Genomic DNA, 13,912 nt, shown 5'->3' on the forward strand with positions numbered 1-13,912 from the left:
TCTCCAGTTCTCCTTCCTTTAACTTTAGCTATATCTTCCTCGGTTTTTCTATACCTTCTACAACATTTGTTTTACTCTTACTCTAAAACAAAATTTAAATTTCTCACTCTTCATTTTTTTGTCTTTTAATTAAATACACTTTAATATAAAAGTTATTTCTGTCAAGTACAAAGAAAAAAACAACCCCAAGAATTAGCTTACAAACTGGTATTATGTTATAACAAGTTATTCATCATACTCTATGATGAAGTTTTTTAATAATCGTCAACATCACTAGTTGTTCCTTTTCATTGCATCATTACATCCACAATAAAGTCTTGCAAAAAACAACCTTTTCTCAAAAAGGTTAATTATTTCTGCACTGGAAGTCTGCATGAGCCTCAACTGTCCATTTGACAGTTGGATAGCCCTTCATCCTCGCACTAGCGTTATTAGATCTGGACATTTAAACTCCTGTTAATGTTTTAGGGAAATGGTCTTTTGATTTCTTCTAGTTAATTAGTTATACTTAGTTGTTAAACTACCTCAACATTCATGACTATAATGCCTATATAATTCGACAGTAAGAGACACAGAGACTGTTTAAATGTCGGTGTTTCCAGCTGAGCAAAGAGAATGAATATAAACGTAATTGAAGAATCACTTAATTAGTATTAGTAGCCGTGGAAGTAGTCACAGGGGGAGAGAGATCTGCCAGCTTAGTGTCTGGTGCATTATAAAACATGCAGAGTCACAATTGGTTTAGTTATTATTGCAAGTAATGCTTTCACAGCTGTAGTATAACTTTCTTAACTTTTGTTATGCTACCAATACAGAATAATACATTTAAATTACACTGGTAGACAATGGCAGGCATTATTGGTATATACATATGTGTCATTTCATACCTATTATACAACTTACCAACGTTGCCATTGTAGCAGCCATGCAGATATTTTATGTGTATGTGCAGACTTCTACCACTGACTTACTACACTGCACTTTAATGGACTTTCCTATGCTTAGAGCTTTGAAAAATTGCATCAAAAAGGATGTTAATACCAACAATTACTCAGTCAATTTAGGCGGCATACACACTATGCATCTGTATGTGAATTATTGTAGGCTAATATGCATTTTAATACATATTGGACACATTATTTTTTCCTGTCTAATGAACATATTGTAGTTTGTCATCTTGGTAAAGTAAATGCTGCAGTTTAGTGCGGCCTATCTCCGTAGGTGGTGCACTGTATGTTTTACTGCTTGGGGTCTTTGTGATTTTCCAGTCAATTTCAATGCTCTTTGGCTGTGGGAAGTAAATGCTAATAAAGCACAAGATCTCCATCTCTCTGCAGGAATTATGTCATATGATTTTCCTGCCAAAAAAAGTGTGAAATGGAACATCTCTTTCTCATTGATCTGTTTCTCAGTTTCTCCTGCTGCATCCTCCTACTCCCTAACCCTCTCTTTTTGTTGTTTTTGTTTGTGTGCATACTGTTTTGAAGATGTTTATTAGCTATAAAGTCAAATTCATGCATATTTGCTGCTTCCTTAACAGACCCAGCATGCAATTCATTTGAGAATAGGAATAAATAAGAGCATGAAAATGTGAGACGAGGTAGAGAATGGGGCCTGTCTGTGACATTGCTGCAATGGGGGGAAATTAGCAAGTAATTTACATCCCGATTGATAGCAGGTTACAGATTCGACACGGACTGAATTATAGCTGGAATAATAAAGCAGTGTTGCAGACTTAAGACATGTTTTTGTTTGAAGACGGGGGTGAAAAGAGGATTACTTGGTATGTAAAATCTGCTCTTCCTGTACAACGATTCAACTGAATTACTTTGTCAAATGCAGTCCAACCTACAAGTGCTATACATCCATATGCAACCTTATAAGCCATTTGACTGATTTACTCACATGAACGAAAGGTAAAGCACATGAATGAATGTGGGGGGGCAACCTTAACCGTTTGCAAATGACTGAAGAATCAAGGTCAGTATCTGCAAGGCCATAACACACAAATGGTAAAGTTCTAATGCAGAGTGCTATCAATCATTCATCCAATCAATTAAAGTATATTTGCAGTATATGAGGATAAATTACAGAACTATGAGACTTTCTCTGTGGGACATCAGCGGGGGGGGAAATGTAGAAAAGCCGTCATGTAATTAGTCCATTTGAAGAGAGCGATAATGGATGGGATTGTCATGTCGGCTGCTCATTCGAGTCCAACAATGGATCATATAATTAGCAATCGGGTAGAAGCATTGTCTTTGTTCTACACTGTAATTAATCTTTTGGTTGAACAGACTATTCACAAATACCTTAAACCTCATGGACTGGAATTCAGATCTTACTTCTCAGACATACAATAAGGACTGTGGAAATACAATTACAGTAACAGACGTATTGAAACGCACAGGATCATAATTTACAAACTAACCCACTAATTCTGAGTTAGCAATTTCCTTTTATTTCTGAGTATTCACATAAAGCCAGTTATTTATAATACATGTCATCTATTTCAAATTCGTTCTTTGAAAGTTCAAGCTGTTAGTTTGAGTACTTTTTCTCACTGCCCTCAAATTATCCCCAGACTACTTCGAACTCATTTTTTCAGACACATTCCAATCCTAAAGACTTGATCATTTAATCATTACATACTATTGTGCAATCTCGTTACCAAAAGGCTCCCATGCTGTCATATATCTATTTAATCGACATGCTTTATAGACCCTTTTCTAGATTAACCTTCAGCTGCTGAAATCAAAACCTTCAGCTGCTGAAATCAAAATCCAAATCTGTGCTCTCTCAGCTTCATAACACTCTGTAATTTAGATTTCCCCACACTCTAATCACATGAATTACATTTCCATTGGGCTAATATCAGATAGTTTCTCTAAGGCTGACTTTAGGAGGTCATTTGCAGAGGAATGTTGCTTTACAGATCAAAGATGATAGATTCAATTGAAACCTCTGGAGTTATTAGAAATCTCATAAGATTCACAGTACATGTACATGTCCAGTGTGAATAGGTTTACCGAATCCCATTTGAGAGTTCTAATACAGATAGTGAACATTACGACCTAATCTAAAATAATAAGTATTTATAAATCCACTGTAAGTTGTTTCAACCTAAATTAAGTTCTGGTTATTGTATCATTACGATGGGACAAAGATTTATTTTAAATATTAAACATTTGACAAAACTGTTCATTTTTGATGATGCTGTACCAGTCACAAGTGTAAGATTGCAGTCTTCAGCAGAGGCTCTATGTGCTGCTGAATGGAGAATGGTAAACAAGAGGCAAGTCACGAGAGAACGCTGGCAGGCGACCGCAGTGTATGATGGGAAAAGAAAGCCGAAGAAGGTTTTCCTCTTTGTGAAAGAGCCCTTCACATGGACTTCTTTTTAACTGCTATGTTTTTAAACTAAAGAGGTGCTTGTTTTTCTTAAAACTAACAAGATATTTTCATGGCTGCACATCATGTGGATTAGCTGTTTACTTTTAAACAATGGCAAGCCTCAGGCAGAGCCGACTGGCATCTGACAATCTGATAAAGCCAAACACAAATGCTGAGGCAGCAAATGAAGAGCACATTTAAATCTGCTGATCTGCAGATATTTATTGTTCCTGTTGCTTAGTGCTTTATGTAGTTGTTACTGTTGTTTTAACTTTACTCCCTGTCCCCTTACTTCACAATAATAGTGAACACCTGGCTCACTGCTGGCCACACACTGTTAACAAACAAGATATTTCAAGCATTTTTTGATGTTTTTTTTTACAAGAATATGTGTCCCCGGTGTGTCAGGGAACTCACAAAGTGTCAGAAAACAAAACCCTCTCTCTTTTCCTCCGTACCCAAATCACTAAAAGCGGGGGTACAACGGAGCTGATCCAGATTTGCCTCCGATTTGACGTAATATCGGAAATGCTGACCCACGGCACTATCAGAAATTAATTTTGCTATCAGAAACAATGCCCGACTGTTTTGGACATAATATGGTCTCTTTAGCAAGCATCGCTAACACTCAGAGCTAACCTGTACTGGTCGAGAATATGTGTAAAAAAGCAGTAAATAAAAAAAGGAAATCACCTTGTGGTAAACCCGCAAGAGAAAAAGCATTTGAGCTCCATACCGTTTCAGAAATAATCCTTGATGTGGTTTGGAACATGATATGTTCATGGCGTTTTTTCACGGCAGCATTTAGCTGAGTATCTCTTTGAATTCTGAGCAGACACAAGCTCCCCCTCCTCTTTTTATTTCTTCAAGCTAAGGACCCCAAACCTGCAGTTCAAACCGGAGAGACGTGATGTAAGAATTACATATTTATTGTTTACACGTCATATGAATTAATTGATTGCCATGATAATACAACAGGAGAATGTAATGGTGTTTGGCGATTAGGCCCCGGTTTGCAGGATAATCATTCAGGAGGGAAAGAACCGCTCCGATGAAATCCCCAAAACCAGTGAAGTATGAAATACTGAGATGAACTGAGTTGCTTACCTTGTGGGGTGACTGGTGATCTGGGAATGAAAGATAATAGATTAACATATGTAAGCGGCATTGGGCCGGAATCACTGCCGGAGCTTACGGGTCATGCTGAGACTCTGACTGCCGAAATCAGTGCCGGTCTTATCTGAAAACGACCTGCGGGTCGCCTGCCTGGCTAGCAGGGCTTGACTACGCCGCCCGAAGGTCGAACGGTTTTGTTTTGTAACTGACACCGAAGTGTACGGTGGCCCAAAGTCTACGACACCAAAGTGTACGGTAGCCCGAAGCTACGACACCGAAGTGTACGGTGGCCTTCCGACTTCGCGGGATATATATTTTATTTTTTTTCTTTACTCTTTTTCTCTTTCTTTATTTCTTTGTTTTGTAACTGACACCGAAGTGTACGGTGGCCTTCAGCCAAGCCTGACTTCGCAGGATATATCTTTATCTTTTCATTCTTTACTCTTTTCCTCTTTCTTTATTTCCTTTGTTTTGCAACTGACACCGAAGTGTACGGTGGCCTTCCGACTTCGCGGGATATATATTTTATTTTTTTTCTTTACTCTTTTCCTCTTTCTTTATTTCCTTTGTTTTGCAACTGACACCGAAGTGTACGGTGGCCCGAAGCCACGACACCGAAGTGTACGGTGGCCCGAAGCCACGACACCGAAGTGTACGGTGGCCCGAGTCCACGCCTGACTTCGCAGGATATATCTTTTTCTTCTTTACTTTTTCCTCTTTCTTTATTTCCTTTGTTTTGTAACTGACACCGAAGTGTACGGTGGCCCGGAGCCACGACACCGAAGTGTACGGTGGCCCGAGTCCACGCCTGCCTTCGCAGGATATAGCTTTTTCTTTTCCTTCTTTACTCTTTTCCTCTTTCTTTATTTTCTTTGTTTTGTAACTGACACCGAAGTGTGCGGTGGCCCGAGTCCACACCTGACTTTGCAGGATATACATTTTACACCGACACATTTGAGCAAGGGCCTGGGATTTGGATACCTGTGTCCAGGAGATGAAGCCCGTTACGAGTAGGTGCGCGTGAGACGAGACGTTATTCCCTGTGGGCGGGGCCCGCGGACTAGGACGGGAATGCAGTTTGAATATCAGGTACCTTAGTGAGACATGTATACTTATGAATGGGTTTATGAGCCACCACCAGTTATATGCATAGATACCATAGTTAGGGTCTGAGAGATCTTTGGGAAGCCCGTACGGCGCTGATGTCTGGACGAATGAAGGTTGTGAAGGCGGAGGAGGACCACCGTCCTAGTTGTTGTAGGGATGAGGTAGAGAGACCTTGATTAGCAGCAGAGGTGGCTGCACCTATCCTGAAGGAATGCCCCGGGTATGATATGGGTGATAGGCCGGATTTAATGAGAACTTGCTTGAGGTAGAAATTGACGGGGCCATGACCCTGCGAACCACTCTCCCTGGAAGAAACCCCCAAAACCCATGGATGGGCGGCATCCGTGAAGAACCTCATTGAGTCAGAGGAACGCACGAGGCCATCGTAAAAGAAAGTAACTCCGTTCCAGTGGGCGAGCAGGAGGGACCAGAACCGTAGGTCTGAGCGGCAGCCTTCGTCTAAGAAAACGCAGTCATGGAGGTTGTCGACCGCTGATGCTGCGTCCAGGAGGCGGGAGATGAACGAGCGCCCCTGGGGGATGACGTGCATGGCGAAGTTGAGGTGTCCGAGAAGGGAGAGCAACTGTTGTTTTGTGATAACTTGTTGCTCGCAGTATGACTTGGTGATGTCCCGGATGCGCTGCAATTTGTCGGAGGGGAGAGACGCCTTCATGTCTATGGAGTCGAGGATGATGCCTAAGAACTCTAAGCGTGTGTCGGGACCTAACGTTTTCTCTTTGGAGAGAGGGACACCTCACTCCTGAAGCAGTGTTTAAGCTTGGCCAGTGAGATCCCTGGGCTGTCCTGTGGCGGGTTTATGGGGAGGAAGTCGTCCGGTAGGTGAAGGACGGAGGGGATTCTGACGATGTTCAGCAGGATCCAATAGAGCGCTTCCGAGAAGGAATTGAAGATGCGGGGGCTGCTTCAGCACCCGAAGGTCAGGCGAACGGCGAAGATAGAGTTTGGACTCCCACTTAATACCGAACAAGTTCCACTGAGACGGATGAATGGGGATGATTTGAAGGCATCGGTAATGTCCGCTTTGGAGAGCCGAGCTCCGTGCCCTGTGAACTTGATCATCTTTATTGCATTATCCACTGAGGCATGGTGAAGGGAGAACTGATCTGGAGGGATGATGCTATTGACGCTGCAGAATGGGCCGGAGCAGGGAGCGGACAGATCGAAAATCAGCCTTTTATTTACGTGTGGCTATTCCGATGGGATTTGAACGGAACACTGAGAAGGGGGAGGAGTTAAAAGGACAGATTATATATCCTTTGAGAAGTTCTTTGTGGATGAGCTGGGAAACTATGTTGGGTTCTTTAGCGGCTGACTGTAAGTTTCTTGCTACGAAAGTCACTGTGGGAGATGGGAGGACCCCTACCCTGAAGCCTTGGGAGAGCCCTGACAGGAGATAGTCAACAAACACGGAATCTGGGTGAGTAGATAGCGCAGCTGCTAGCTGAGGGATGTTAATGGGAGTGGAGGGGTGATATTCCAGAATGTTTTTAGTTATTTATTTATTTTTTGATGTTTCTGGCGCAGAGACTGTGACGGCCCGTCCACACGGTGGCGTGCGTTACAGCTTCCAAACGCTTCTGCCCATTCACTTTGAATGGGGTGAGGTCACTTTTAGCAGAACTGTATTTTGGGAAGCGACGTGGAGCGTTTGCTGGCGTTGCTCGCTTCAAAAAGTTGCGCAATGTTCAACTTTTGGCGCCTCGGCAGAAGCGTCAGCCAATGAAATCCCGTTTATGCAAATCTGCCAGTACAAGCGCTAGCCAATCAGACCGCGTGTATGCTGGGAGAGACTACACAGGTAATTCCTCATATTCCAAAAATTTGAGGGAAAATTCATTATAGCGGTAGTGAATCACCCGGTGCTGTATGATCAGTCTCTGTTCATCTACCGGGATACAAACCAGAGGAGCGAGGCATGGAGGGAGGTGGCAGAGACAGTGGGTGCAACTGGTAGGTTTTCACCTGTTGGGGATTATTATTTTTTTTTTCTTCCAGTTTACTTAGTTTTAACATTGCTATTGCTTTGTGTGTCGGGGGCAAGAGATTCATGTGATTGGTTGTTGCTGCTGTGCGGACCAGTAGCGTAGGCAGAAATGTACTTTAGGGTGGGCCTGTAAAAATATAGGGTGGGCCAGATTTTTCTTCTGCGCATCAGAAACTAACCACAATCCCGCCGGTAGATTACTTTTAGAATACTTCCTTTCCTCTTCTTTTTATCTTTTCTTTCTCTTTAGAATACTTTCTTTTCCATAACAGATGGGTTTGTTTTGGTGAACGGGAGACACGTATTTTACTGTTTTAATGGCTTATGAAGAGCACAAACACAACATTTTAGTGTCATTCTGGACAGCTCTCTCATCTGCACCGCACATAAAAAGAAAAACTCACCCAGACTGCATTCTTTGTACTGTCTTAAAACCTTTCCTTGGAATAGTTTATGCATTGTAAGGTGTCCTTGGGTGCTTTGAAAGGCGCCCCTAAATAGAATGCATTATCATTATTATTTATTATCTGAAACGATGTAATAACTTTTAAAACTTTCCCCAGTTACTTGCCCCATGCATTCGGCAGCAGCAGGCCATTCAGTTAGATTTGATCCCGTTATAAATGTCATCATTTCGACAATAAATAAATGCTACATAAACGTTATCTTCCACGTTTTATCTAAACATCTCCGTTTCTACCTTCCAATATGTTTTGAAAGAGAACTCTCTCTCTCATCTGCGTGCGGGGCGGGGCCTCACGGACACGCTGCATCTCTCGCTCACAGATACGCTGCAGCGCTGTGCACACGGTTCTGCCGGTAATGAATATTACATATTGTGAGGAAACTTTCCACCAATAATTCCAATAAGTATTCACTTCAGGTTTACGAAAGTAACTGCAGTCAGATTACTCGTTTTTCAAATGTAACACCAGCTGAATATACTGATTATTATTTTTTCTTCTTCTGATTACGTAACACCGTTACATGTATTCCGTTACAACCCAACCCTGTGTAAGGGTGAGTGCAAACATTTTCGTTAAAACTAGTACCTGAGTGCAACGGAAGTTGAAGCTCCTGTGGCGGAGTCTTCCAGAGCCTGGAGGCGAGCATCGATAGCTATCATGGAGCTAGCCAGGGATTGCAGGGAGCCGGCCGCGCTACTCTCCATAAGGGGTGTGATACTCCCTGCCTGGCGAGCATGAGAAGGGGTGGATTTTTGGAGGGGGACGGGATCCTGGAGGGCTCGACTTCCTGCTCTTTTTTACCTCCGCGGCTGCGGCCTCGTCCTGCTCTCTGGGGAGCTGACTGAAGCTGCTGCCCCGGACTGGGGAGCTACGCTGGAGACCTGGTCCGAGAGCTCTCGCAGCTGAGAGAGAGTGAGGCCTGGGGCTGTGGGAAAGCCCTGCTGCAGGAGCCGGGCGATGAGGAAGTCTGCCTCTGTTGATAAGCCGCTGTGGGGAGCCGAACCGGGATCGGAGACTTCCAGAGAAGGTTCGTGTTCCGAATTGTCCGAGTTGGACATCTTGAGCTAGTTGTTTCTTACGGTTTTTCTCACGAGAAGGAGTATTGTATTGCAACTACCATTGCGTGTGATCATCTGCAATGACAACTGACAGGGAGGAAGAGCAGGCATTTAAGGAATTTAGCATGTGCAGCGATTGGCTGCTGAGGGGTGACGCCCTCGTATTTAATGAGGGGGGAAGGGAGCCATAGAGTGACGTGTAAGTGACTCGTGTTAGGTCTTCCTTATTGAACTTGCGCTAAAGCTTTCATTTCACAGGCCTGAAACAGAGGGATATGAGGGATGTCTAAAATGCATGATCTGTTTGGTATTTTGAGCAAAACACATCATAGACATGTTTTTTATATATTTGTATATATCTGAGACCCATAATATATGCCTAAAAATAGCATAATAGGAGACCTTTACATGTGCAAACTTCACATGGTTGATAAAGGATTGATAGGGAGGGGAAATGAGGGACAGGTGGCCTACAGTATCTAACATCTCAAGCTATCACCATCCTTCACAAAGCCCTGATCCCACTAATACACAGATACAAGGCACTTTTTCTTTCTTGCTCTACTCTCTCTCTCTCTCTCGAGCCTCTCTCTCGCTCGCTCTCTCTCTCTCTCTCTCTCTCTCTCTCTCTGCTCTCCTCTCTCTCTCTCTCTCTCTCTCTCTCTCTCTCACACACACACACTCACACACTGCAGTATCATCAGCTAGCACAGATGTTGATGGTAAGGGGTGGGGAAAGCACTTGTCTTTTTGCCACCATCTTGACAGAACAAGCAGTGAAAACAAATGGTTTAGACTAAGCCCTGCATACATATAGAAATAATTTACATATCTAACGTGTATTTACAGAGTGAAGTGGAGAGAAAGAGAGCAGCTCTCAACACATACCGTCTTCTCTGTCTTTAATGCATTGCCTGTTTTCCGTCCTGCTGCTCACAAAACCATTTATTACGATGCTGCTATAGATGCATCTTTCTTTATGTCAGTGCCGCACTCGCATGATTTAAGAATTATAGCCGTGATACTGCAGAATACGAAACCAAACAGAGCTGTTATCTGTAGAAGGAGAGATGCATCAATCACCCTGAGAACAGCATAAAGGGCAGCAATGGGAGTAATTATCTGTGGTAAAAGAGAATGATGTGTGAAGCAAAGTAAAGAACCTCACAGGCAGAAACACTGTGAGCTCAATGATTTCTTCATCAGCTGCCTAAGACTCAAATAAGTAGAGGGGAATGTTATGGAAAGTTGTATAAGGCGATATTAAATGAAATTCTGACTTTGCCTCGTTCAAGCTTTATGGGTTTTCTTAGAAAAAGTACTTTAAATGTATCTTTTATAAAATCATATTTGCAAAGTTTGGTGACAGTGAATCTTAAATATTCTAAATATTTTGCTGTGGACTCAGACAAGTAGTACACAATGAAATGCAACATTATTCTTATTTTAAGTAAATGATCTACTGAACAGAAAATTGCAGGGCATAAGATTACTTTTGGATAGATTCTCCATTCAAATGCATGGACATAAACTAAATGAATCAATTCGTTTTCTTTTGGAAGAAATGCAGTGAAAGAAAAATGTAATGTTTGTTGAAATAAAAAACTTTAAATAAAGACGTCAAGCAGGTTGAACTGTAATGGGAAATGAAACAAATGGGGAAATGATTGTTTTTATTGTTCGCAGCCGCAGAGAAGAGAATACGTTATTTAGAAAAAGTTATTCTCATAACATTTTGCTGCAATAACTTCACTTTTGAGCTCGAGTTTAATCGAATGCAGAAAAACTACTTTAGCTGCAGTGGAGTTTGTACACAGCAGGTGAGTTGACCTCACTAGACAATCAATAGGCCACATGCTTGTTATTTTTTGACATGCATCCGTGGTTTTTTGATCGGATCAATCAATGTTTCTCTCTCTTTTGTATACACGATCAATGCATGTTGCAAAGATGTTGCTATATTGGAAAAATATATTGTAGGGCCATACTTGATTTGACTGCTGAAGCTTCTTCACACTTCTTTGAATACAACTATTCACAAAATGTGGTCCCAATCATTTAGAGACACAGGAAATCATCTTATAATGTACAGTATGAACAGGATTTGATTACAGCCAGGGAAAATATAATTTAGTTTTTTAGACAGACCCTTATAAAATAAGTTAGGGTGTCCTTAATAGCTGTCTCCAATCCTTTCATTTCATTCATTCGTATGGTGTTTTTTGGTACTTTTTAATCTGTTAAAGTATATTTTGTGAACAAAGATCTTCTGTCATGTCTTTCATACATAAACGTGTGTCCCCTCTGTGTAAAGAGATTCTGAAAGTTTCAGGAAAAAAGATTGGCTCACTTTTTGTCCTGATCCATTTATATAAAAACATGTCTGAAAATGAACTGATCAGATTTTGGCCACTTTGTGATGTCAGTTTTTATGGCTTGTGTAACCATTATTAGCCAATAACCAACCAAGGTAAAACTCTAAGAACAGGATGAGATCTCATCTCACTTTAACAGAAATATGTCTCTATATGTTTCCTTCTTGCTATTTTATCGGTATCTTTCTTCCTGTCTCTTTGGTGTCCCCTGTTGTTTTTCTGTCCTTTATCTGTCTCTCACAGACAGCTCTCAACAGTACCTATGAAAGGATGACAGATGTAGGTGTTGGCTGGGAGATGAAGTCTGTCATCTGGTTTCTGATTTTCTATCTTGCCAGGGGCTGGATTCATAGACGTTACACAAGAACAGTACAATAAACTGCATGCATACAAATGCATGATTTGACTACACACACATACTGCTCCTGTCCTGCTGTTTCCACTGAAAGACTGATGTTTGCTGGTGTCCCAGGGAGTGGGAGTCAAAACAATACGCTGTAATTGAATCCCTGTTGCCACTGTGCACCTTACTCCCTCTCTCTAATTGTGGCAACAATCTCTCACAGTCACTATCTAACTTGAAAGGAGTTTGCTTCTTTGTTGCCTTGGCCTGAGTATCTGTTTTCTTTTTATATGTCTCTTTAACTAGCCATTTCTCCCCCATCTCTTCTCAATTTCCTATATATTTTGTGTCCTCTAGAGAATATTGTGTAAGCATTTATTTCACTATTTGCATGTAAGAATGGCAAAGCACACATTAATGAGTTAGGTGTCTTTACTAGATACATGTTATTAAATGTATGTCCATTTGACTGTGAACGATCATACACAAAACTTATATCTTTGGATGTACTCATTTCCATGTGTGTGCATTAGTGTCTTGAATATGTGTGTGTCCTTTGTGCGCTGAATGACACCTCAACCAGTCGGTGTCCTCAATGCTTCATTGCTCTTCATTGTTTTGCTGTTCGTTTGACTGACATGTCATCCTCAAAAGATGTTTGCATCGCCAAGGCACTCTAGATTGGACACGCTTGCACGATCCCAGCCTGGGCTGCGTTTGAAGAAAGACATATCGTTTGGTTCTGGTTTATTTATAGTCTCTCACACTTGTTCACACTCTGAAGACAATGTTTTCATTAGAAGCCTCACACACAGGCATTTCCTCAGTAGTTACACCATATCTGTAGTAATTGTTTTAATTTTTCCGGATATAGGTAAAGTGTCAGATCATTTTCTGGAAAGTGTTCCAATATAGGCAGGGCTTAATGAGTGTTGATAATGTTTGTCCTTGAAGCTACAGCTCGCTGAGTTACAACAAACACAATAAAATGAAATAGTAATATAATTATAGCTCATGATTTGCAAGTAGGTCACTTTGTACTAATAGACGGACCGGGAAGGAATTATTGTTCATCAGCATCACTCACTTTAATTTAAAATGTAAGACAATCCAGGTCATATATCAAGGATGCTCACAGGAACTATACTGAGCTTAAATAAAGGCCTTGAGGGTTGACTCATCCCCAGGAAATACATTCCATGTTTGTATGTTTATCAGGATATTAGCCACTATTCGGCATTCTTCTGAAGGTTGCAATCATAGAGGTTTTGGAGAAATGATGGGAAATGATGCTCAGACATTGATGGTCCCTCCTAATGATAAGGTGATCCTCTGGTGTGTATTCTATTCCCCATATGAATTGCATATGTGTGGTTTTGAGTGAAATGCCTCAACACTAATTGGATAGATTGCAGTCTAAATTGGCGTAAACATCCATGCTCTCGTTTGGAAAACCTGCGGTAACCTTCTTCATTTCACTGCCCTTAAAGTCATGTACTCTGCAACAACAACAGGTTTCCGCCAAATGATACACACTGTCCCTTTTAATATATGTGTGTATTCATGTATTTCACATAATTAGATTTCACGTTTCGTCCTAGTATCAGCTCGTAAGGTCCAATAATTCAAACATAATTTCCCCATGCCATTGTGTTGGAGCTGGAGGGGGCTGACTGTAATTGCATCTTAAAGTACACAGTATATAATTTCAGATCATTACGGGGTACGTAGGTTGATGTAAGAAGAGAGCAGAGTGAGGGGTGTGTACAGGTGAAGGAGAGAAGTGCACACATATGCGTGCACAAACACATGCACACACACACACACACACACACACACACACACACACACACACACACACACACACACACACACTCCTAGAGATCTGTAATAAGGTAATCCATTTACTGGGTGGGGCTTGCATCCTGCTATCCTACTGAATGATAGAAACCAGCTTTCATCTTTCAACTCTCTCCCACTGTGTATAACTCTCTTTCTCACCCTCTCTCTCACACACACACACACACACACACACACACACACACACA

This window comes from Gymnodraco acuticeps, unplaced genomic scaffold (assembly GCF_902827175.1).
Source record: "Gymnodraco acuticeps unplaced genomic scaffold, fGymAcu1.1, whole genome shotgun sequence".
In the NCBI taxonomy this organism is placed as follows: Eukaryota; Metazoa; Chordata; class Actinopteri; order Perciformes; family Bathydraconidae; genus Gymnodraco; species Gymnodraco acuticeps.